Source organism: Lepus europaeus, chromosome 3, assembly GCF_033115175.1.
Source record: "Lepus europaeus isolate LE1 chromosome 3, mLepTim1.pri, whole genome shotgun sequence".
In the NCBI taxonomy this organism is placed as follows: Eukaryota; Metazoa; Chordata; class Mammalia; order Lagomorpha; family Leporidae; genus Lepus; species Lepus europaeus.
Window position 1 is genome coordinate 156,291,955 of NC_084829.1, and position 23,837 is coordinate 156,315,791.

At 49.6% G+C, this 23,837-nt stretch overlaps 1 protein-coding gene across 3 annotated transcripts in view; it reads left to right on the forward strand.

Annotated features, from left to right (window-relative positions):
• Positions 1–23,837, forward strand: part of SCAF8 (SR-related CTD associated factor 8) — a 229,752-nt gene that overhangs the window by 171,427 nt on the left and 34,488 nt on the right. For 2 of the 3 annotated variants that reach the window (XR_009865531.1, XM_062186966.1), the window contains one exon: positions 2,693–3,832. The exons of the other annotated variant lie outside the window; for it this stretch is intronic. The gene's annotated coding sequence lies outside the window, so the exon portion shown is untranslated. Of the gene's footprint in view, positions 1–2,692; positions 3,833–23,837 lie in introns of those variants that run through there. 3 annotated transcript variants of the gene reach the window in all.

Consider the following 23,837-nt stretch of genomic DNA (forward strand, 5'->3'; position numbering starts at 1 on the left):
TGTGAGTAGGCTTTCGATGCAGAAGCTCCTGCTGGGTGTGATCCCACAGGTGCGGCATTCAGAGGCGCTTCTGCTCAGTGGTCCAGTAGGTGCTGAAGTGATACACCCAGAGAAGAAACGGGAACTGCGGACTTGAAGCTCATCTGGGGGTGGTTGGTACAACGGCTGAAACACCTCGTAGAATCCTGTGTCCCACATCCGAAGGCCTGGGCTCAGGTCCTGGCTCCAGTCCTGATTCCAGCTTCCTACTAGTGCACACCCTGGGAGATAGCAGATGATGGCTGGAATACTTGGGTCTCTGCTATCCATGTGGGTGGCCCAGATTGAGCTCTGGCTTGTTGGCTTTGGCCTGGCCCTGTCCCAGCCATTGCAGGCATTTAGGGAGTGAGCCAGCAGATGAAATTGCGCTCTCCTCCTCTGTCTCCAGCTCGAAACTCCACTCTGCTGTTCCCCCTGTGGCAACGGGCATGGTACTTAGAACTTCAGTTTCTCTGTCTGTGGAGATGGTTCTGGTCTTGCAGGGCCTTCTTTATAAAGCACTTAATACAGGATGCGATGTGGCAGAGATGGGGAATAAGAAATAATGTGTTCATGAACCTGCAGGGGTAGGAGCAAGAGGCAACACGTGAGGAGTAAAACAGGCCTGGTTGCCATTCCCGGTCTGGACTGGCCTGCTCCTGGCCCTGACCAGGTCACCGAAGCGGCCCCATCTCAGCTGCCCCTCCCAGAAGCCAAGTCCCCCATTGTAAGCACTCTTCCAATAGATGCAGCTGCACCCGTGCTCTCCTTGCTGCCTCTGGACTCTTCCTTGCCTGGGGACTTGGTGCTTACTTTTAGTGTCCACCTTCTTCAGTGATGGATCATGTCACATGCATTTGTAGCAATGCCATTAGGCACTTAAGAAAACCATGGTCATAGAAATACTTGTCAGGATTCCATAATAAATTTTATAGACTGTTTCAAGTTCCTTGTCAAGAAAGAAATACTTAATTTCTCTTATTTGGCAACAAAGAGCCAATGTGGTCTGTGTTGGACAAATCCTTGTGTGTGCGTTTGCTGACCGCTCTCTGTCCCCACCCCATAACTGGAGCAAATCTAGTTCTTTTTCTTTCTGTTTCCCGTGGTGGCCTCTGTGCCTTTACCACAGCCCTATTCTGTTAGAGGCTGGCAAATCTTATCTGGATTTAAGACCGGGTCTCTGAGCACCCACAGACTGAGGCTTCATTATCTTGCATGGGTAGCTTGTAAGTCAGCTCGTAAGTTCTAGGGATAAACTATTAGCAAAACACTTAGAATAGCTCAAAGCAATCAATAGTCTTGGTGCCGCTTTTGGATCAGTGTGGATCACTGATGCCTCTCACATAAGCTGTGTCTGCCCCTGTGCCAAACCACAGTAGAAAGATGAAAAAAAAAATTACTCACCAGTGTGCTTGTCCTGGGTGACAGCCAGAATGCCTTAAAAATATGTGATAAAATAATATGTCGTGGTGCAATGGAGAATAATATAACTAATAATGGTTGTTTTTGTGTTGTCTGAGTTTTACCAGCCACAGAGGCATAAAGATCAAGTGAAAAGTGCTAAGTACAGTCTTTCAATTATTGCAATTTTTGTGTTCGTGTTGGTAATGAGAACTAACCATGCAGAATGTCTGAATATTTAGTCTAATTCCCGGATGTGTCTTTGGCAGCTGTGACAAAAATGCAGGAAATTTCCTAGTCCCGATGCATTGTCTGTTTAACAGAGGTGTGGTGAGGCAGTGCAGCATCCGGGTGAGAAGCTTCAGTCTAAGTGTCAGGTTTTCTGGGTTTAGGTCCCATGTCCGCTCACCAGCTGTGTGTCTTGGTAAAGATAGTTGACATAGTTACTTAAACTGGTCCAACTAGTTGAACTATATGATTCTTACAGAATGCTTCCATGTTATGTGTATTGATGTATTTTTTGGCTTTTATATGATTACTCTTAATTTAAGAAAGCCAGCAAGAACCAAAAAATGAGACTTGTTAGACCTTAAGATGGCAAGAGGTATAAAAACCTGGAAATGGGTATTTTCAGAGTCTTACATGGTATTATCACACTATCACTTAAGAAGAGTTTAATTGATTTCTGAGACTAATGGATATTTTGAGATTTCTCCGCAAGCTCAGCCAGCTCTTAGTGCTGTGCTGAACCAGGACCATAGCCACCACCCCTCCCCATCCCCACCCTCAGGTGTAGGAATTTGGAAAGCCTGACCCTTGCCACGGACCAAAGTGGCTGTACCTGGTTGTGCTCTGTGAGGAGCTGTGACGGCTCACGGACCCATTAGAAGTTAAGTGTTGGTGGCCTTTTTTAAAGACATCGCCTGTTGAAGTCCCCTTAGGCTGTATATTGAAGGAAATGAGGCCAGCAAGCTTAGGGGACTGCATTAGTCACCGGCAGAGTGACATCCGGAGCCTGGGACCACCACCTCCCAGGACTGGGCTCTCTCCTGGCCTCAGGAGAGAAATGGCCCCTGCATGTCCTAGTCTCCCTGCAGTTCCGGAAGAAGACATGGCACTCTAGAGAACAGAAATCCATCAAACATTGAAACATTGGCTGTGGTATTGACACCGTCTCTTCTTTAGGATTGATCTTGGAAAAAAAACTAAACTAAACTAAGAAAAGTTATTCCGTTGACCGGTGATGACCAGTTATTGTTCCTTTTGTCAACAGGCAAGATGATGCATGAAGTCCTGGCAGCCTCCCGTGTCCCAGGCCTTGTAGAAATAAATGACGTGCTTCAAAGTTCTAATGTGCATCACATCGGATCTTGGTTAAGGAAGCGTTAAAAGGAACCCGCCATTCCCTATTGAGAAGGCTGTGTGCTCTCAGGCGTTGTTTGTGATTGAATCCAGAGGTTGCAAGCGTGCCTCCCTGTATTACCTGTTGGAGCAGGTTTAATTTTATAAATTTTAAACACAAACTCTGTGAGTTTCTAGTTCATAATTGTTCTTTTTGAGGATCCACTCAGACGAACAGTATTGCATCTGTAAGAGATACACACTTCCGCAGGACCAGGACTGGCTGGAATATCAGTGGCAAGAAACTCCATCTGTAGCGTTGTCCAGTACCAGTGACAAAAGGAAGGATGGCAAGGAAGGCCTTCAGGGAGAGAAGCCGGTGTTGTGTTGAAACTACAGATTACCAGGACCATAGCTTTAGCCCACCAGGGCTGTGGTCTCCAACATGATGCGCGTAGACTGTGGAGCTCTTGACTGGCGGCTTTTGTCCATGATTGTTATCTCCTTGGATGCTCTCGAACTTTTGAAAATCTTACACTTTCATTTAAAAAACAAACAAACAAAAAATTAATGCAGCTTTGAGAAAATCTAGGAGCCAGAATTGTCTTCCGGGTGTTTCACTCCCGTCTTCCTGTCCTGTTATTACAAATAGCAGGTGCCCAGGTGGTCGACCAGAAGCCTTGAAGGAGAGTAAGGAAATGACCATGAACAGGCAGATTGCATAGTATCGTAAACATACTTTATAAGTACATTTCTTATTAGCTTCGAATTCAGGCAGAGATGATTAAAATGTTGCAAGTATCCAGACCAGGATCTGTGTTTTGGAAATCTATCAGTATTCACAATACCTGCAGGGGAGAAAAAAAAATTACAAAAAATCAAGTATGAGCACTCATTTCACCCAAAAGAATATTTTTATCATTCTTTTATTCGTTTTGGCTCTGTCAAAAATTAAAGTGCTTGGAATGCTGTAGTCTGTGGTCTCTTGAAATTTAATCAATGAGAACCTAACACTTTCACAGTATGCTGTCACTTTGGACGTTCATAATAAAAACTGAAACTAATTTTGGTTGTTAGTCATTTATTTTTGCTTTGTAGCTTAGTGCATCTTTCGTGGCTCAGCTTTGCCTCGTGGTCGAGCGGTTTGTGTCGCCATATTGACAGATGTAGAGAGATTTCCAGCCTGTCACCCTCTCTCTGATCACTGTGGTTGTCTTTGTTTGAACAGCCCCTTTTTCTGTGTTTCACTGAACTTTTTGAATGCCAAAGTCTTTTTGAATATGCCTTCTACAATACAGATTAAAGATAATTTCTGAGGATCATCCCTAAGCTTTTTTGGGTTTCTGGCTGTATTTTCTATCAAATGGATTATAGTATATTTTGAATATAATATATATTTAAGGGTACTTTCATGGAAAATGGAACTAAAAGATGCTTATTTTGGTGCAAAGCAATTTTGAAATCCATGCATATGAGGGGGAGTCTTCAAAAATTTGTAAAAATGCATACAATAAAAAAGTATGCACAGATTCTCTATTAAACAGAAAACCGAAGAAGCCTCTGGTAATGTAGTGGCTTTTTGGTAGCACTGATTTTTGACTCTCCGCCCAGTGTGGTGGAATACTGTTTTGTGTATTCCATCATACTGTAATAAGGGAAAAAAAAAAAAAAAAACCTTCAAAAAAATCCAGACACGTACGCCTGTAGTGAGCAAATAGATGTTGCCTGCCTCTTTGCCAGATTGGATATGGCAATAAAAGAGAAGCTCCCTCTCCTCCATTCTTCTGTAAGCAAACCTGCAATTGGCAGATCCGCCACCCTAATAGCTCCCACGGCATCCAACCCAGTCATCCCCCATGAAAAAGGAACAGTGTAGGTTTAGGATTTGAAAGCTCTTAAATTGGAATCAAACCAACAGGAGGTTCTGAGGTGCTTCTCGGTGGGTGGGGTGGGAGGAGAAGAGAGAATAGGAACCTGGGTAAGGAGGCGGTCCTGCCGCAGTCCTTCCCTGGGGCTCAGGTGCCCCAGAGGGCCCATCTGGTAGGTGAGCAGTCCTTGTAGAATTGCAGGACAGCCCCCCGCCAGGGGAGGGGGGGAGCAGGGGTGGGCGCTTTGTTCCGGGATGAATCCCCTTTTCCCAAGCGTCTGGCCAGCTCTTTGTGAGTCGCCATAAGTATTTAGCAGTCCACACTCTCCCCATCCCCGGTCAGAGGCAGTGGAGGGCTTCTAGGAGCCTCAGTGCTCTAGGGACTTTTAACCATTTTGAGTCGGCTTTAGAAACAGCATCAGATGACACTGACAAGCTACTGGGTACGTGCACAGCTAGAATTCTTAGCTGGATTGTTTGGCTTTGTAAGGAATGCTGGCCTCTCACTTGGATTCCGACACACAGATCACGTTCAGATGAGATGGGTGGTCGTAAGCCGTTTCTTGGTGGTTCATAAATTGTTCGCTGGGGTGGGAAGAACCTGTTTCAGAATGGCCTCTGCTGAAGATTTGCACAAAGATGACTAATTTTACCCAAAGCAGTCTGTGTTTTAGATGGTCTAAGAGGAGACGCAGTCAGGAAATGAGTCGTTTGATGCTTCACAAGAAACTGCTTTCCCTGCATCATTAGTTACTTACCTAAGTCCACCATTTCTCATCTGTTTGTTAAAATCGGGAGCTCCACACACAGCGGTGACATCAGATCCAATCACTCTTATAGCTCAGTGCTCTCTGAGGACTGCTGACGATCAGAGATGGCAGCCTGGCACAATTAGACAAGTTCAGTTACTGTTCTATGAATAGTCAGTGTGTCTTTTTAGAATCTGTGAGAACTGTTTACTATTATTTCTTCTGAGGCACGCATCTCTTTCAAAACATTTTATTCATATGTCATAGAAAAAGAGTACTCATGAGCTATAAAGGAATTAAAATGAAGCCCATTTTCATGCATTCTGTGTAACTGCAAAAATGAATGAATTCCAATCCAACAGATTACAAACAGAGCAAATACCTGTTATTATAGGCAATTGTAGGAGAGAAGCTTGTAAACTAGAAAAACCATGCATGCATTTTATTATCTTAACCTTTTTTTAATATGAGTTAAGGTACCAGTCTCAGATACATTCTCTAAAAAGATGTCATTCCTAAAAGTAATACAAATGTTAAAACCCACTGGTGAGTCCTGTAGTCCTAGAAACAAATGTGAGTTTCGGGCAGCTGGCAACTGGCTTGAATGGCCAGGGCTGAATCTGAATGCACCTTGCATAGCTTTGCCCAGTTGGTCACGGGTAAGGAGAATGGTGTCATTGAGTGGAAGCAATTGTGACTCAAAAGACATTTTTTAAGCAAATATTATTATTATTATTTTTATTATTTTTAACTCAGAGAAAGTTCCCACCCATTAGTTCGCTCCCCAAATGTCCACAACAGCCAGATCTGGGTGATGGGGAAGCCATCTGGATCTCCCACATGGGTGACAGACACCCAAGTACTTAAGCCATCACCTGCTGCCTCCCAGGGTATGCATATTGACAGGAACTTGGAATCAGGAGTGGAGCTGGGACTCAAACCCGGGCACTTCCCTGTGAGAAGTGGGCATCCCAAGAAGTGTCTTAACCGCTAGGCAAATGCCCCCCCCCACCACTTTATGTTATCTTAAAGGACCCCCCCCCCCCCACAGTGGGTGGCACTGCTATTGAAAGGTCCCCACAAACAGTGTCAAAAGGCAAAGGGTCACAGCAATCAGACCTGGACTAGGTCCCTCCCACTTCTCATTGCATTGTTCCTAACCTTTCATCACCATGAGAAAAACAAAACAAAACATAAAGCTAATGAGGAACAGGACGTAACTTACAGGAGCAATGTCCATGCTACCAACAGTTTTATTTGCCCTAGTGGACGTGAGGGCAAGTACACACCCACTCTTCATGGCGCTGGAGATCAGGAGCAGAGCCCCAGTCCCAAAGATGAGCCCTGGCTAGGAGAACACAGGGACCGAGACGCCAGCATTCCTGGCTTCTGCCGCAAGAGCTGGGGACCTGCCACCCAGAAAGCCATCCCCAGGCCCTTCCTCACCTGTGACCAGCTGGCCATGACCCAGTCTTTTTTTTTTTTTTTTTTTTTTTTTTTTTTTTTTTTTTACAGGCAGAGTGGATAGAGAGAGAGACAGAAAGGTCTTCCTTTTTGCCGTTGGTTCACCCTCCAATGGCCGCTGCTGCCAGTGCATCTCGCTGATCCGAAGCCAGGAGCCAGGAGCTTCTCCCGGTCTCCAATGCAGGTGCAGGGCCCAAGGACTTGGACCATAGCAGAGAGTTGGCCTGGAAGAGGGGCAACCGGGATAGAATCTGGCACCCCAACCGGGACTAGAACCCGGTGTGCCGGCGCCGCACGGCAGAGGATTAGCCTGTTAAGCCACGGCGCCGGCCCATGACCCAGTCTTTTCCTCTCCATGCTGACTGCAGCTCTGACTTTGCTTTTATTACAGTGTTACAAATCTGTCTCTTCCTTCATCTAACACGTTTATTTTGTGTTTGCTAAGTGCCCAGCCCTGTGCTTGAGATCAGAGATGGAACTGGCAGTTAAAATAATACCTGTGCATGTTGTTAGCATCCACATATAAAGCAAGGCAGCTGTGTCTTGAATATTAAACAGAAGAGGACTATAAGAGAGGCTCATAGTGCTGCAAAGAAATCAGAAATTGAGGTTAAAAATGACTAATTTTTTAATAGCTCAGCATTCCATTATCAAAAACCAAAAAACGGGCCGGCGCCGTGGCTCAACAGGCTAATCCTCCGCCTTGCGGCGCCGGCACACCGGGTTCTAGTCCCGGTTGGGGAACCGATCCTGTCCCGGTTGCCCCTCTTCCAGGCCAGCTCTCTGCTGTGGCTAGGGAGTGCAGTGGAGGATGGCCCAAGTGCTTGGGCCCTGCACCCCATGGGAGACCAGGAGAAGCACCTGGCTCCTGCCATCGGAACAGCGTGGTGCGCCGGCCGCAGCGCGCTACCGCGGCGGCCATTGGAGGGTGAACCAACAGCAAAAGGAAGACCTTTCTCTCTGTCTCTCTCTCTCACTGTCCACTCTGCCTGTCAAAAAAAAAAAAAAAACACCAAAAAACGGTTCTTACTATAGTTTACCCTTTTGCTGTTTTCAAGCCAGTAACATGTTGCTGGTTTTTTATGGATGTGAGAATCTCAGGATTATGTTTGCTTAAAAATAGTGAACCATTCCTATTTAAACTGTAGTATGTTCAGCTGATTTCAGTGGCCTGGTGGCCAAGACCCCCAAAGCAAGATTCCACAAATACGTTCTCCATTTGGACATTCCGCCCCATAGCTCCTATGCAGGATTTCCGAGCCCCTAAGCATTAGCAAGGATACACCTCCTACCACAATGAGGGCAGCTGTCCAATTTGATATAAGAACTGATAAGTTTCAACTACACATGGATGAAGAGAAAAACCTAAAAAAAAAAAAAAAAAACACCTCCCTGGCACAGTGACTTTGGCTTTATGACTCTGGGGAACTTATACATGGTAGAAACTCTCTCTGCCCTCAGATGACAGAATTCAGTTTCATGAGGGTGCTGTGCTATTGCTGTTTTTAAGAAGTATATTTAATAGAACAAGAAAGACCTACAGCAAGAAAGGAGATGAAACAGATAGGAATTATTCCCAGTTCACATTTTTCTTCAAATTTGTTTCATTTTCCTGGGGCCATCCTAGCCAGGACACAAGCAACATGGATGGTTTTCCCAGATCCCTGGCACAGTTAACAGGTACACAGAAGTGGGATTGACTAAAGGTCTTCAGTTCTGTTATATCCTCCTTGGAAAAACTTTACTATTCAATACAAGAAAGGAAGACCAAGCCAACAGATGATCAGTGAATTGTGTGTGTGCTTTGTTTTTTAGATTGATTTTGTTTATTTCAAAGGCAGAGTTACAGATAGGAATAAATCTTCCATCCACTGGTTCACCCCCTAAATGGCCCCAATAGCCAGGAGCTTCATCCAGGTCGCCTACTTGGGTGCAGAGACCCGAGGACTTGGGCCATCTTCTGCTGCTTTCCCAGGCACATTAGCAGGGAGCTGGATTGGAAGCAGAGCAGCCCAGACTCTAACTGGCGGGCATATGGGATGCCGGCGATGCAGGTGGTGGCTTACCCTCCTGTGCCACAGTGCTGGCCCCGAACAGGACACCTTAAGCTCCTGTCTTTTTCTGAGGCAGAAGAATGATGCATCAGATCTGAGCCTGGGAATGTAACTAACTGGAATATCAGATGTAGGTTAGGTTTGCTTTAGAATTTCAATGATCTCTTGAACACTGTCAACAATGCATGTTCCTTATTTACCCAGATAAGTGTAAGCATGACCATCACTAGATCATTTGCTAATTATCCTTTTTAGGACTTCAGCCAAGACATAAAGAGTCTTTGTCCCTTCAGCTAAAATCCTACTTACATGCTGAGAGTAGTGACTCCTTAGCATGCTTAGCTGGGCCATCCAGTTTCTCAAACTGAGGATCCTCAAGATAATATCACGATAAATTGATTCCTAGGATAGTAACGGTTTTCCAGTGGATCTGCAGGTTTTATGGAACTTGAATATATTTTTTATATTTTTTGTTCTACTACCAGCGTGTGCACTCACAAAAGGCCATCAGGAAGGCAAGGTGCTCTGTTGAGTCTGGGTCGAACCCGTTGGAGGCAGAGCTCAGTACATACAGAACAGCTTCTCACTTAAATACAAGGAGTCTTTTTTTTTTTTTTTTTTTTTTTTTGACAGGCAGAGTGGATAGTGAGAGAGACAGGTTCTTTTTGCCGTTGGTTCACCCTCCAATGGCCGCCGCGGCCGGCGCATCGCGCCGATCCGAAGCCAGGAGCCAGGTGCTTCTCCAGGTCTCCAATGCAGGTGCAGGGCCCAAGCACTTGGGCCATCCTCCACTGGGCCACAGCAGAGAGCTGGCCTGGAAGAGGGGCAACCGGGATAGAATCCAGCGCCCCAACCGGGACTAGAACCCCGTGTGCCGGCGCTGCAAGGCGGAGGACTAGCCTGTTAAGCCACGGCGCCGGCCACAAGGAGTCTTCAAGAAGTTGATGGGAAGATTCGTATTTGAAAAAAAAGCTGCATGAATTTCAAAAAAATTGTGCAACAGAACCTTAAAATTGTTTTAAATGTATTTGAGGACAGAACTACCATCTGCTGATGTATTCCCCAGATGCCCACAACAGCCTAGGCCACAGCTGGGAACTGGGTGGCAGGAGCTTGGGCAGTAAGAATCCCAAGTACCTGAGCCGATAGGGTCGCCTCCCTGGATCCAGGTGAGCAAGAAGAAAGGTACTGGGGCCAGGCTCGAACCTAACTACTCCAACGTGTGACCTAGGTGGTAGCTTTGGAATCCGCAAGGAGTCTCAACCAGTGACCCACTGGCTGGAACAAATGCCCACCCCGAAACTGAACTTTGAATTTTATTTTTCAGTGAACTTTTTGGAGTTCCGCATAGACATTAATTAACAACCCACTGCTCCCAAGAATGGAGCGAAAAGCAAACTCACCTGATAGACGGTCTCAGTTGTTTCAATGCAGCCCTTAAATGCTGTCATTAAAAATCCGTGTCCCACTTGAACCGCCAGTGCTGTCCATCTTCGCCCGATCTCAGCTGCTCTTGGCTTAGTCCGCCCTTTGTTGCTTTTTGATTCCTTGCTGTCCTTGTGCACTTGGGTTATTTGGGAAACAGCTACAGCTGAAGATGCTTGCAGTCACGTCCACGGTCATCTCCGAACTTGGCTGCATCTGGGAGTCACCTGAGAAGCTTGTAAAACCCTGAATCTTGTGCCTTTCCCCAAAGACTGTGACTCTTAGGGTGTGTCCTGGGCTTTGGGGGGGGGGGGAGGGTTAGAAGGTCCCTGGGGGCATTCTAAAAGGAAGGCAAGTTTGGGACACACTGGGCTAGAGGGAAGGAAGCAAAGGTTTGGCCACCTGGGCCTGAATCCTAGCTCTGCCTCCTGTTGGCTGTGTGATCTGGGACCTTGATCCCTTATCCGTAAGGTGGAGGTAATGATGTGAGCCGTTTTCTCATCTGTAAATCGAAAAGACGTTGATGTGCTTAGTGAGAGCAGGCGCAGTGGGCTTGGCCCAGGACAGGCACTCAGGAAGTGAAAGCTACCCTGTAGCCCTGAGATGGAATGAGTGATATCAGTGTAGTGAAAACAGAAAGTAAGGTGGGTGACACACCCAGGCCCTGGGCCATGAGCGATGCCTTATGTCTTGTCTGGGACAACTGAATTGTTCCTCTGTTGCTAGCGTGTTGGAAAGTGAGATAGAACCTTCTCCCCAGAGATAAAGCCATTGTCTTCTTCTGTTTTCCCAGAGCAGGCCGGTCTGCCCAGGGCTTTGTGGACAGGATCTGCCTGTTTTGCTTACTGGGCACATTGCTAATGGCAGCTGACTACAGCCCAAGTACTTCCCCAGGGACCAATGAATGGGAAGACGGAGTGGGGCTCTTTGCCCTGGGCTCTTGACCTGATGGGATCCAACAGATGCTTTTATTCTTAATCTAATAAGTATCTACTGCACTCCTCCAGTCCTTTAGTACCTGTTTTGCCTTCATCTCAGATAAACCAAAAGTGCCTTCATTTTTAAGAAGAGAGCCACAAGCACAGTACCTAACGGGAGGACTGAAAGCTTCTGATTTTACCACAGTGAGACCAGGAGAGAGGTCGTGGTGTGCCTGCCCCACCCCAGGCCAGTCTTGAAAAGGCAGAGGGTCAGAGCTGCAGGGGCCACACCACCCCTGGAACCCAGGCTTCCCGGCTGAGAACGCTCTGGCTTCACCTGCAGCACCGTTGGCACGTTGGGACTTGTCTTTGACTTTGCATTGGGTTCACAAAGAGCTTGGTGAGGGCACCGGGCCCTTTTAATTAATAAGGAAGCACACACAAAGGAACTTTTTTTTTTTTTAAGATTTATTTTATTTACTTGAAAGAGTTATACAGAGAGAGAAGGAGAGGCAGAGAGAGAGAAAGAGAGAGAGGTCTTCCATCTGCTGGTTCGCTCCCCAATTGGCTGCAACGGCTGGAGCTGCACTGATCCGAAGCCAGGAGCCAGGAGCTTCTTCCGGGTCTCCCACGTGGGTGCAGAGGCCCAAGCACTTGGGCCATCTTCTACTGCTTTCCCAGGCCATAGCAGAGAGCTGGATCAGAAGTGGAGCAGCCGGGTCTCGAACTGGTGCCCATATGGAATGCTGGCACTGTAGGTGGCAGCTTTACCCACTACGCTGCAGCGCCAGCCCCACAAAGGAAATTCTTAAAGCCACAGTGCAAATGGGAGCCATTTCCCTCCAGCGTCTGCTCCTGCAGGAGCTGTAGGCTCACCAGTTCATGCGATGACCCCCGCCCAAAGCCGGCAGCACCAACCTGATGCAGAAGGGGGGTTCCGTTTTCCTCAGCCAAGGTCGTTCCGCCTCCTGAGCCTCGGAGGCAGGGAGAACTTGCTGTAGCTGTGGGAACCCTCGCTGTTTTAACCCGCAATGGAAAAATCAGGCAGGCTTGATGGGAAACAGGCATCAGCAAAGACCCAGAGGAATTCAGGCCGGGGCGGGGGATGTGGGGACCGCCTAAAAGGCAAGGCCTGAGTTGTGGGTTTCCCTTTTCCTGTCTTTGATGTAATAATGTAGCTTTCCTGCGAGCTCACGAGCCGGACATGAATTCTGGCAGCATAAAGGCGTTGTCCAGCTCCCTGTGAGCCTCCTCAGAACTGACATGGGCGGAACACCTTGCGATGGTGGCCAGCCAGGGCTCACCTGCTGTGGGCAGAGCAGCAGGCCGGCTGAGTTTGCAGTGCCTCCTCGTAGTGCCTCTGGGAAAGGTTTAGGGGACCGGCCCCCCAGGACAGACTAGTGGCCAGCAGTTCAGGCTCCGGCACCAACAACTCTGCCAGGAATCTCCGCATCACCATATGCTGGCATTTAACCTCCTCTCTCTCTAAAGCTTTGTTTGTTGCTAATATTGTGGGAATAGAGGGGAAAAGAGAATACATTCTTGTTATGAATGAATCTCACCAGCACAGAAGGTTTCAAAGCAAAAGGTAGCAGGTCTGGAATTTTCTAGAACAGCTGCTGATGAACTTCCAGGTCAGCGGCTCTGGTAGAGCTGTCTGTGGTAAAACATAGAAAGTGTCACTGATGTGAATTTATGTTTTCAAACAAGCTGTTGACCTAGCCTAACATCATAGTTTCTTTGAGACAAACGCTGGAGGAATTTGGACTCCAGGAAATAAGAGGGAGTTTCGAAGACTTCATGGGAGTTGGAACTAAAAGATGGGTTTATTTGGGTGTAAAAATTTCAATATCCATGCATAGTTTCTTCATAATACACTCAAATAATCCCAGATGGTCTCATTTCAGAATCCTTAATTACACGCTGGCAGGGGTGACATGGACCTCTTAGTCCGTTCACAATCCCAAACCTGCATGGCTTCCTGGTGGATTTTCTCGCATTTTCTGTTGAATGCTGATGTCCTCTGCCACACATCTGTGTGAGCCCTGGGTGGAACGTGAACTCGCCCACACCATCACTTGACTGATGCTAGAACACTGTTGATGGTGGAATGGAACTCCAGGCAAAGGCTGCCGCGTTTGGCTGTGAAAGACCAAAAGATCCCGAAATCTGTTCCTGTCCTCACCTCTGTCATGTTTCCAAGTCCACACTACCATCACCTCTTCCTGAACTGTTCCAGTTCTATTCTAACAGACTGCCTGCCTCTGGCCTCCCTCCCTTCCATCCGCACCACTGGCCTCGGGCACACAAGGAGTCCCCTGCACACACCTACTCTGTCTCTCTAAAGAATAAACCCAGAGACCCCACTCTGGCCCCCTGCAGCGCTCCAGCCACGTGAGCCCCACACTGCCCAGCTCTGGGAGCACGAGCCACACTAGGTTCTGCCGGTGCGCCCTGTACACGGGTCCCTCTCAGGCCTTTGTCACCCAATGTGTTTCTATTCTGAAATCTTCCAGCTCGCATCACGTCCAATAGAGGAAGTGCACCTGCCTTAAGTATTCGGAGCACAAATATCTTTCAAAGGTTTTTGAGATTGCAGTTGGCCCTCTGATCCACAGATCCCGTGCCTGCAGAGTCAGCTGATCCCAGATTGAAAATATTCAGAAAAAAAAACTGCCTCTGTATGGACATGTATAGACTTTTTGGATCATTATTCCCTAAAAATACAGTATAACAACCATTTCCATAGCATTTACTTTGTACTAGGCGTTTTATGTCATCTAGAGCTGATTTAAAGTGCTGTAGATCTTCAGTCTCCCACAAGCCTGAGAAATCTTTTGAATCGAGAGGAGCCGCATATCCCCACTCCTTCCAAAAGCTGTGAGCTAACCCATGACTCCTAAATCCTGACCATGACATTGCAACGTACTGTGTGTTCTTTATGTTTTATTCAACACTTGCTGATTTCAGCCTTGCAGTTTTCCTTTTGTATTTTGGAGACTTTTGTTTTTTCCAAGTCTCCTGCTTTGCTCAAATGTGCCTTTGCCTGGCCAACTGCTCCTCCTCCTTCAACTCAAACGCACCCCTTGCTGGGAGCCTCCCTGGCCCCCCGATGCCACATCAGCTCCCCGCCTGACGTCACTGCCCGCAGAGCCCATCTCAGCTCCACCATCGAGGGTCTGTGTGTGCCACGGGTCGGAGTTGGGCCCATGGCTTCCCGCTGCATTTGACAGGCACCCAAGTGGAAGTTCTCCAACCACCGTGCACCTTCCAGTTCTCCTGAGAAGCCCTCTTCCCTGTCTCCTTTTCCTTATGTTGAAAGCAAACCCAGCATCATGTATTATCCTCTATAATGACCCACATCCTCCTGAGGGCACCCCGTGGGATGGTTCCTGACCCAGAGCCTGCTTTCCGTCTCAGTGCCAGGGCCCAGAGCATCTTCCGTGAGCACAGCCATCTCCGGTCAGAGCGGATTCTTCTCCACCAGCAGCCAATGGACCGCTTTGTACTCTCAGAGCTGACTTTGTCACACCAGGGTCCCCGTGCCCTTGGGAGTGATCCTGGGAGGCAGGGCGTGGAAAGAGCCAATCCCCTGGGCAGTGACATGTGCAGCACAAGTGACAGCCACACGGAAGAGAACTCAGAACCCGCGACACAGTGAGATCCAGTCGCTCATAGCTCTGGCTCCTGCTAGGCTGTTAGTCCCAAGAGCCTGTGAAAATCGGCTTAGTCACCTCATGTCTCTGATAGTCACAGATGTCCTTGTATTGCTTGGAATATTGGGGTCTACAAGACCTCAAAGGAACCCCAGGTGCCTCTCAATGCCAGCTCAGCTTTAGACTTGTCATCTGGACTCTAACCTCATAAATACACAGCCAGACTTTTATCTTTTGACCATGTCTAGAAAAAAGACAGTCTTTAAAAGTGATTTGACTTAGTAACCCTCTCACTGAACTCTGCACACTCTCTCCACCCCCCAGTTCTGCTAAGTGTGCACCATCCCTCGAGGCTGGCTCAGTGACTAGCACTCTCTCTCACCCCCATTTCATTCCAGACTTTGACTATGGGCAGTGGGCGGAGCAGGATTGCAGAATAGGGAAACCCCAGAGAAAAGCAGGGCAGTGGGCAGGTGCACAGCAGGGAACAGGCGAGGAGGGGTGGAGTCTGGTGAGTGCTAATAGGAGGTGATGGCCCAGTCCTGAAGGTACAGGAGCCCCAGAGCAGAGAACATGACTCTCTAGGCCTGGCGTCTGCTGTGCCTGGGTGAGCTTTTTGTCCATTTTCACAAAGGTGTCCACTCACTTCATAGATCACAAGGAATATGGGCCAGGAGCTGCCTCTTAGCAGAAGTACAACCATGAGCAAAACAAAGTCTCTGCTTCCGTAGTTTTACACCTAGCAGGAGGAGAAAGACACATCCATAGAAAATGCGTACTATGGAAAAACTATGCATGGATTTCAGAGGTTTTTTGCACCACATTGGACTTTTAATTCCATTTTTGCGTGACTTGGAGCCCCTTTGAGTAATACCCTGGATGAGTATGGGTGCTGAAAGCAGGGCAGAATGGAAAAGGGGAGGGGGAGGCCATGGCTGATTTTTATGCAAAGCGGTGGTCAGGGAAGACCTCACGGGCGGCGGACGTGGCATTTCTTTGAGCAGAGATCCGGGGATGCAGGTGGTCAGCCAGGGCTGACGAATTGAAAAAGTAAATGGGGCAAAGGGTTGAGTCTGCCGTCTGGCATGACCAAGTCAGTTGCAATGCTTTGGGGTGTGTGGCTTTTCTTTCCTTCGCCCCAAGAACGTTTTCCGTCCACCACTCAGAGCTCGGCTTGCCCAGGGCGGCTGGGCTGCATTGGCGGGAGTGGCGTGATCAGGAGCCGCGTGCATTTCTTGGGAGGCCGTCCTGGGTGGGGAAGAGCACCAGCTTTGGAGTCTTCTAGATGCGGGTCCAGCTCCAGCCCCACCGCTTGCCCACTTACCACAGCGTGCTCTTTAAACTCCTTCAGTCTCCTTCCCAGGCTGAAACCAGGAGCCCAGAACTCAATGTGGGTCTCCCGCATGGGTGGCAGGGACCCAAGTACTTGAGCCGTCACTGCTGCCTCTTGGGCTGCATATTAGAAGCAGCTAGATCAAGCAGAGCTAGAACTTGAACCCAGGCACTCGGGTATGGGATGTAGTTATCCTAAGGAGCATCTTAATCACTACACCAAACACCCACTCTACCTGTTATTTTTAAAGTTCTAGGGGCACTGACTCTAAGGGAACAATGCTGCCTATGTTTTAGGGACCACAAGTTGGCAGCCTGAGGCTCCTCTGTGCCTTGGGGAGTGAGTGACTATTCCAAGTGGTCACCTGGATGTCTTAGGGTCACACTGGCCCCCAGGGACTCATGAGCTTCCATTCAAGCCAGCTGATCTCAGGCTTGTGTTACAGAGCCTGTGACAAGACTGACAGATGGCAGGAAAATAACACTTGCGTTAGTCCCAGTGTTGATGTGGAGTGGTAACCAGACGCAGCCCTCTGGTTCCCCCATAGCCTGCTGTCCCGAAGCGAACATGCTGGCGGGCTGCACCTGCCTGGCATCTCAGCCCTTGTCAGCCACACCTTTCACTGAACAATGCCTGTTCTCATGTCAGGGACTGAGAAAAAACACAGCTCCTTACAGGCCTTAGTGGAGGTTGCAAACTTACTTTTAGTCAATATCCTCCCCAGATTACTGACTGGTACTTCACATCTTGTTTCTATCTGCTTATCCTAGCGTGCAGAGAAATGTCTGGAAACTGGGGAGTGAGACCGAAGCGGAAAATCCACAGTCCAAGCCTTGGAATCACCGAGAGTTGGCCACAGCCTGGTTGGGCCTTGTCCTCTCGCATTCCCTGGGCTCCCTGTGCACCTGCTGCCTGGCAGCTTTGAGTTAAGAAGTTCCCTGTCTTCAGAGACTTGACATTGCTTGTACGGGGAAGATGGGCACAGTTTCCAATAACATGTGAATAATGACGCACACCAATTTAACTCTATATTCACGGAGCAAACTGCTCACAGGGTCACTCACCCAAACCTGGGCCACGCCCTTCTCTGTGTTTTCATTGAAATTTCAGTGAAATTGCCCACCCTGCAGAAGGACCGGAGGGAAACCCAAGGGCCTTGACTAGTTTATAAAATGTGTCCACAGGAACAGAATGGAAGCCTTGGGGTGAAATACCAGATATTCAGTCCCCCGCTCCCTCTCCTCTGGGTGTGGTAGATCATTTCGGGCAACTGGACCTCACCAGAGACCAGCCCTCCCTGCCGCTCCCCACCCCTGACGTGGGCTTAGGGTGAGGGCACCAGGATGAGGAATTTCCCAGAGAAGGAGGCACCCCACACACAACCCCCAGCAGGCATTACGCGAAGCACTGCACACGCATCTTCTCATGTGCTCCCGACAGCTGATCCACGAAATAGCCTCTGTCACTCCTGGCAGGGTTCAGAGAGCCGGAGTCAGTGACCCAGAGTCACGGCTGGCTAAAGTGCTGGGGCTGGAGCTGAATTCCACGGGTGTGTGCCTTCCTGCCTACCTCCCCCCAGGCCACAGTCACCCAGCAGAACTGAAGCGGGGACAGGAAACGTGTGGAGGGTGGAGCTTCGCTGGCTCAGAGACACAGTCAGCCAGGACCTGGGTGAGGAAGGCAAGGTTTTCGTGCGTGGGAGGAAGCTCCCCGTCAGGACTTACCCCATGAGAGCATGGGGTGCCAGGTATTTGTGCAGCTGGAGAAGGAAGGGATAAATGAGTTGATGGGAAAATGGTCAAACCCAAGGGATCATGGGTACCCTTGGTTGTTCTCCGGCCTCCTACTTCAGGCGTACTGATACTTTGTCTTGTAGACCGAACCTGCCTTGCTGGATGGAATCCTGGCCCAGGAGTTCCACCTTCCACGTGCAATGTGCAGTGTTTGAAGGAGGTGTCAGGGAGCTGGGAACCAGGAGCCAAAGGTTTCTGGTAGACTGCTGATCTCGTTCCTCTCGCAGGAAGCTACCAGTGGTCATGTTTCCACGAATGCTTACAGAGCTGAGGGGTTGAATGTGTTGTGGGCTGGAGTACAGGGGCAGTATGAAATCTGAGTACCACGTGGATGGGTCATCCAGCCTCACTAGGATGCAGCTGGGGACAAACAAGCGTGGAGCAGGTGTTTCTAAGGCTCAAGTACATGCGGGTTCTGTATGTTCTAGTGCAGACAGCAACAAAGAAATGGGTGCAGTAATTTGAAGTTTTAGCAACTGCCATGATGCAAACAAGAGCTGGAAGGAAACGACTGGGGGCTGTGTACGAGAGGAAGTTCAAGGTGCTGCCAAAGAAAACCTCTCTTAAAGAGGGGACATCCAGCCGAGACCTGAAGTCTGTATTCATTTTTCGGTGGGATGGGCAGCCTCTGGGGGCTTCCTGAGAAGACAATGTCATCTTTCCATCATCCTTCTGCTGCCGTGGGAAGAGAAGACTAGGAGGACCAAGTGTGGAAGCAGGGAGGCTATGAGGTTCTTCTCATAGGTTGAGGGTGCTGCAGAAATGAGAGAAGAGGGTGCACGTTTTTGGAGAGAGCCTCAGCAGGAATCTTGGAGGACTAGCAATGGAGGATGTGGGGAGGGAGGAGTCAGCGATGGCTTGGATTTCAGACTTGGCAGGCATGGTGCCATTTTCTGAGATGGGGAAAGTAATCAAAGTGTGCAGGTCCTGTGGTGGGTGTCTGGAGGTCCTTTTAAAATATATTTGAAAGGTAGAGAGAAGTAGACAGAGGAAGATCTTCCATCCGCTGGTTCACTCCTCAGACTCTTGCAATGACCAGATCTGGTCCAGGCTGAAGCCAGGAGCCCAGAAATCCATCCAGGTCTCCTCCATGGTTAGTGGGATGTCGAGTACTTGAGCCATCATCTGCTGGCTCCCAGGGTGTGCATGAGCCAGAAGCTAGAATCGGAAACAGAGGAGCCAAGACTCTGGCATGGATGCTGGTGTCGCAGTGTCTTAGACCATGGCCAAATACCCACCTGCTTCTGGATGTCTTAGAGAGTGAGGGGGTGGAGAGCAGGGAACACTGGATGTGACGTAGGTGAAAAGCAGAGGAGGTGGGAGTTGTTGCAAGGATTAACCTACTGAGTTGTGTTAAATAAAAGCCCTTAGCGCAGTGCTAGGAGCATGGTGAAGAGGCAATAATGGCAGGTGTTATTACATTAGGAACTGGCCAGGTCCCTTGTAAGACCGGGGTGGAAGAGACTGAATGGGGAAGGATAGGGAGGTGTGTAAGCCAGCCTGGCTCTACTCTATACTTGCCGTCTGTCCTCAGAGTTGCCGAGAGAAAGCAGCAAAGGAGGCACTGGCTTTGCCCTCCCTGAACACCTGTAGGCAGACAAAGGCACCCATCTGTGCTGAGAGGCCCAGGGCCTCTCCAGGTTCGAGGTGTGGCCTGGAAGCTTCCAGATCTCTGACTCTGGACTGCAGTTGCTCCAGCAGCATTTGAGATGCTCTGGGCACTGGCAAGCCAGCGAGCACAGCCCCTCCTGTGGAGGTCACCATGCCCTCCAGCCCTGGGACCATGGGCTGTTTTGTTTCTCATTCTGTCTGATTCCCACCCCCAACCCAAACTCCCTGGTGTCGGGCTGCAGCTCATGTACACACAACATGGGAGAACATGGCACGTGACCTGGCAAGACCAGGGTTGTCCTGCAACCCCAGCAACATCTGTACAAAAACGTAGGCTCGGTTTCTGAAACGCTTGCTTGCTTTTTAAAACTTACAAATCAAAGAGGACCTGGTAATCTTTGCTCTCAAAATAGATTTCCACCGCCTGTGAGCCTGCGTCCAAGCTGAATGAGCTTTATGGAGGCATACTGTCATCAGGAGAGCCTGCTTCTTCTTCTTCTTTTTTTTTTTTTTTTTTTTTTGACAGGCAGAGTGGACAGTGAGAGAGAGAGACAGAGAGAAAGGTCTTTCCTTTTTGCCATTGGTTCACCCTCCAATGGCCGCTGCGGCCGGCGCATCGTGCTGATCCGAAGCCAGGAGCCAGGCGCTTCTCCTGGTCTCCCATGCGGGTGCAGGGCCCAAGCACTTGGGCCATCCTCCACTGCACTCCCGGGCCACAGCAGAGAGCTGGCCTGGAAGAGGGGCAACCGGGATAGAATCCGGCGCCCCGACTGGGACTAGAACCCGGGGTGCCGGCGCTGCAAGGCGGAGGATTAGCCTGTTAAGCCACGGCGCTGGCAGGAGAGCCTGCTTCTTACCAGGAAACAAGAGTGGTTATATTTACCTATTTCGGAGGATATGAGCCATAATTATTCCCAGTGAAATTGTTTAATAGTTTAAACTTGAGACTTTCCTGCTGGTGCTTTGTATTGTAAGCACCCCCTTTAAATACATGCATACGCACACACATGTGCACACGTGCACATACATGCACACACGTGCCATCTCTTCTAAGGAGGCCACAGACAGCACTCCCACCACATTCACAGCGAGCCTAGCGAATTGCCTGCTGTGGCCATGCCCCCCCCCCCCCCCCGCCCCCGACAAAGGCCCAAGGTGGAGACTGCAGCTTTGAGCAATGAGTTCCTGCTTTCAGAACTTCCCGCTGATCATCTTCCCTTCCAAGTTTTCTATCTGTGGCATTTCAAGATTCAAAAAAGATGTCATGGTGAGGCCCTTTGGAAATGCAATGCATGGCTTTCGCTTCCACCCTGGGGACCTTCCCAGGCCTTCCTAGATCCCGAGGGGAAGATGGGAAAATGCAGGGACCATCTCCTGCCGTTGCTCACCCCTAACAGGGAAGAGAAGCCCACTGAGCCCTGAGCACCCTGCCTCACCCTTTCTTGGTTGCCGTCTCACCTTTGAAGCCAGGCAAGCCGCTCCCGGTGGAAGGGTCGGCGGCCTCTCCTGCAGCCAGGACTTACAGGGAGTTGAGCTTCCCCACGCTGGGCAATGTCTGGTGCCTTCCAGAAGCTTCTGCAAGCTCCCCAAGCAAACCTGGTGAAGCCTCACCTGCCCCGGCACCTTGGTCAGTGGCTCAGCCTGAAAGAGGTTTCAGAACACCTAGAAGAGGGGTCGGTGTTATGGGGTTAACAGAGGTTAAACTGTGGTGCTGGCATCGCACATATCAGGGTGCCGGATCAAGTCCCGGCTGCTCTGCTTCTAATCCAGCTCCCTGATAGTGCACCTGGGAAAGCAGCAGGCCCCTGTCACCCAGGTGGGAGACCTGAATGGAGCTCCTGGCCTCAGCCTGACCCTGCTGGCTGTTTGGGGATGAACCAGCTGATGGGAGATCTATCTCTCCCTCCCCCTCCCCCTTCCCCTCCCTCTCCCCCTCCCCCTCCCTCTCCCCCTCCCTCTCCCCCTCCCTCTCCCTCTCCCTCTGCCTCTCCCCCTCCCTCTCCCTCTCCCCCTCCCTTTACCTCTCCCTCTCCCTCTCCCCCTCCCTTTACCTCTCCCTCTCCTTCTCCCTCTGCCTTTCTCTCTGCCTCTCCCTCTCCCTCTCCCTCTGCCTCTGCCTCTCCCTCTCCCTCTCCCTCTCCCTCTCCCTCTCCCTCTCCCTCTCCTTCTCCCTTTCCCTCTCCCTCTCTCTTACTCTGCCTTTCAAATAAATAAAATATGAAAAAAGAAAACCTAGAAGAAGAGGGAGATGACAGCACTTACCATTTTTTTAAAAAGGTTTCATCCGCAGGTTCACTCCCCAGATCCCAAATACTGGCAATAGCTGGAGCCAGGAGCCTAGAGCTCTACCTGGGTCTCCCACACGAGTGGCAGAAGTCCAAGCATTCAGCATCATCCGATGCTTTCCAGGGGCATTAGCAGGAAGCCGGATCGGAAGCACAGAGTGGGGGGGACTCAAGCCAAGCACTCGGATGTGGGATGTGGGTGCCCCCTGCAGTTGCTTTACCAGACACTGGGCCACAAGGCTCGCTCCAGGGGCATTCCCCTGAGATTCCAATCAACCCTTCCTCATTTCCACACCCAGTTACAGACCCTGGCAGGGAAGAAGTTGTAAATTCTCTGAACCAAAGGCACAGCAGTGTTCTGCCCCGAGTGTGGAGCTTCTTGTATGATCTCAGAACTCCGTGTCTCTGTGCCTCTGGCTACACCTCCTCACAATAAAACGGAGGCCGTGGGAGGATGCGCTGGGCTTGTGTTGGGCTCTGTGTGCCCGGGTGCTCCCTAGTTGGTACCCCCCAGGGACCTGACTCCCCAGCACCAGTGTGCAGGCTGCTGGCGGGGCTGCTTCTGCAGCAGCAGCTGGGCCTCCCCGATGCTCCTGACTCCCGGTCTTGCCTGTCCTCCTCCAGGCCTATCACCATCTCCGACGTGGGGCCTCCTTTGGGGTGTTGCCCCAAAGCCTGCTGTCTAATGTCAAGGAAACCAAAGTCATTCTCCTTCTGCCCCCTTTGCCTTTTGTGTCTCCCAGATCATTCCGCTTCCAACTTTGTTTGCTGTTTGAACCTGTGGGTAGGGGTGGAGGCCTAAAACCAGGAATTGAGCAAAGAAACACAAAAACAGAAGACTCCAAGCCGACGGAACAGTTCTCAACAGTGCCCCACCGGTGGCTACGTTTGCCAAAGAGTGCACACGGCTTCAATTCTGTTGCCAAGTGGCTAAAGGGACTGTGGCAGAGTAAGCCTAGCACAGCAGTTGAGATGATGTTTGGGATGCCCACACCCCATACTGGAGTGCCTGGGTTCAAAGCCAGCTGTGCTTCCAATCCCAACTGATGCAAACCCTGGAGGAAGGAGGTGATGGCATAAGTACTTGGGTCCCTGCCATCCCTGTGGGAGACCTGGTTGAGTTCCAGGCTCCTGGCAGCAGCCTGTCCAGCCTGACTGGTCATGGGTTTTTACAGAATGAGCCAGCAGATGGAAAGGCTCTCTATGTCTCTCTCTCTGCTTACCCACCCCCTTTTTTGAAAGATTCATTTCTTTATTTGAAAGACAGAGTTACAAAGAGAGAGAGAAAGAGATTTTCCATCCCCTTGACTCACTCCCTCGTGGCCACAATGGCTGTGATGGCCAGTGCAGGGCCAGGCTGGATCTCCCACATGGACATCAAGGGTCCAAGTACTTGGGCTGTCTTCTGCTGCTTTCCCAGGCACATTAGCAGGGAGGTGGATCGGAAGCAGAGCAACCGGGACTTGAACTGGAGCCCAATGGGACGCTGGCATCGTAGATGTCGACTTAACCCACTGAACCACAACGCCAGACCTTCTCTGCCTTTCAAATGGATACAAAAATAAAATAAAATGAGAACAGAAAAATTGCATGAAAAAAGAAAATGGGAGCATGGAACAAGATCGCAAACTCCACAAAGGCCTTTCCTTCCACCTTCCCACCCCTGTGTCAGGAAGGCGGACATGGCCTGCGCAGAATCCGGCACAGCACGGTGCCCACATGGGTATTTGTACTGTGCTCATACCATGATTTAGCCAGCTCATTCAAGTATCTGCACACACCTTCTTCAAGAAGCTTGGCATTGTTTTTTAATTTAGCAGACGACATCCTAAATGGTGGTTTAAAAAGTCTAGGAAAAAAAAATTTTTTTCTGAACTAAACTTGAAAGAGTGTGATCATCAAGGACACAGGAAACTGGCC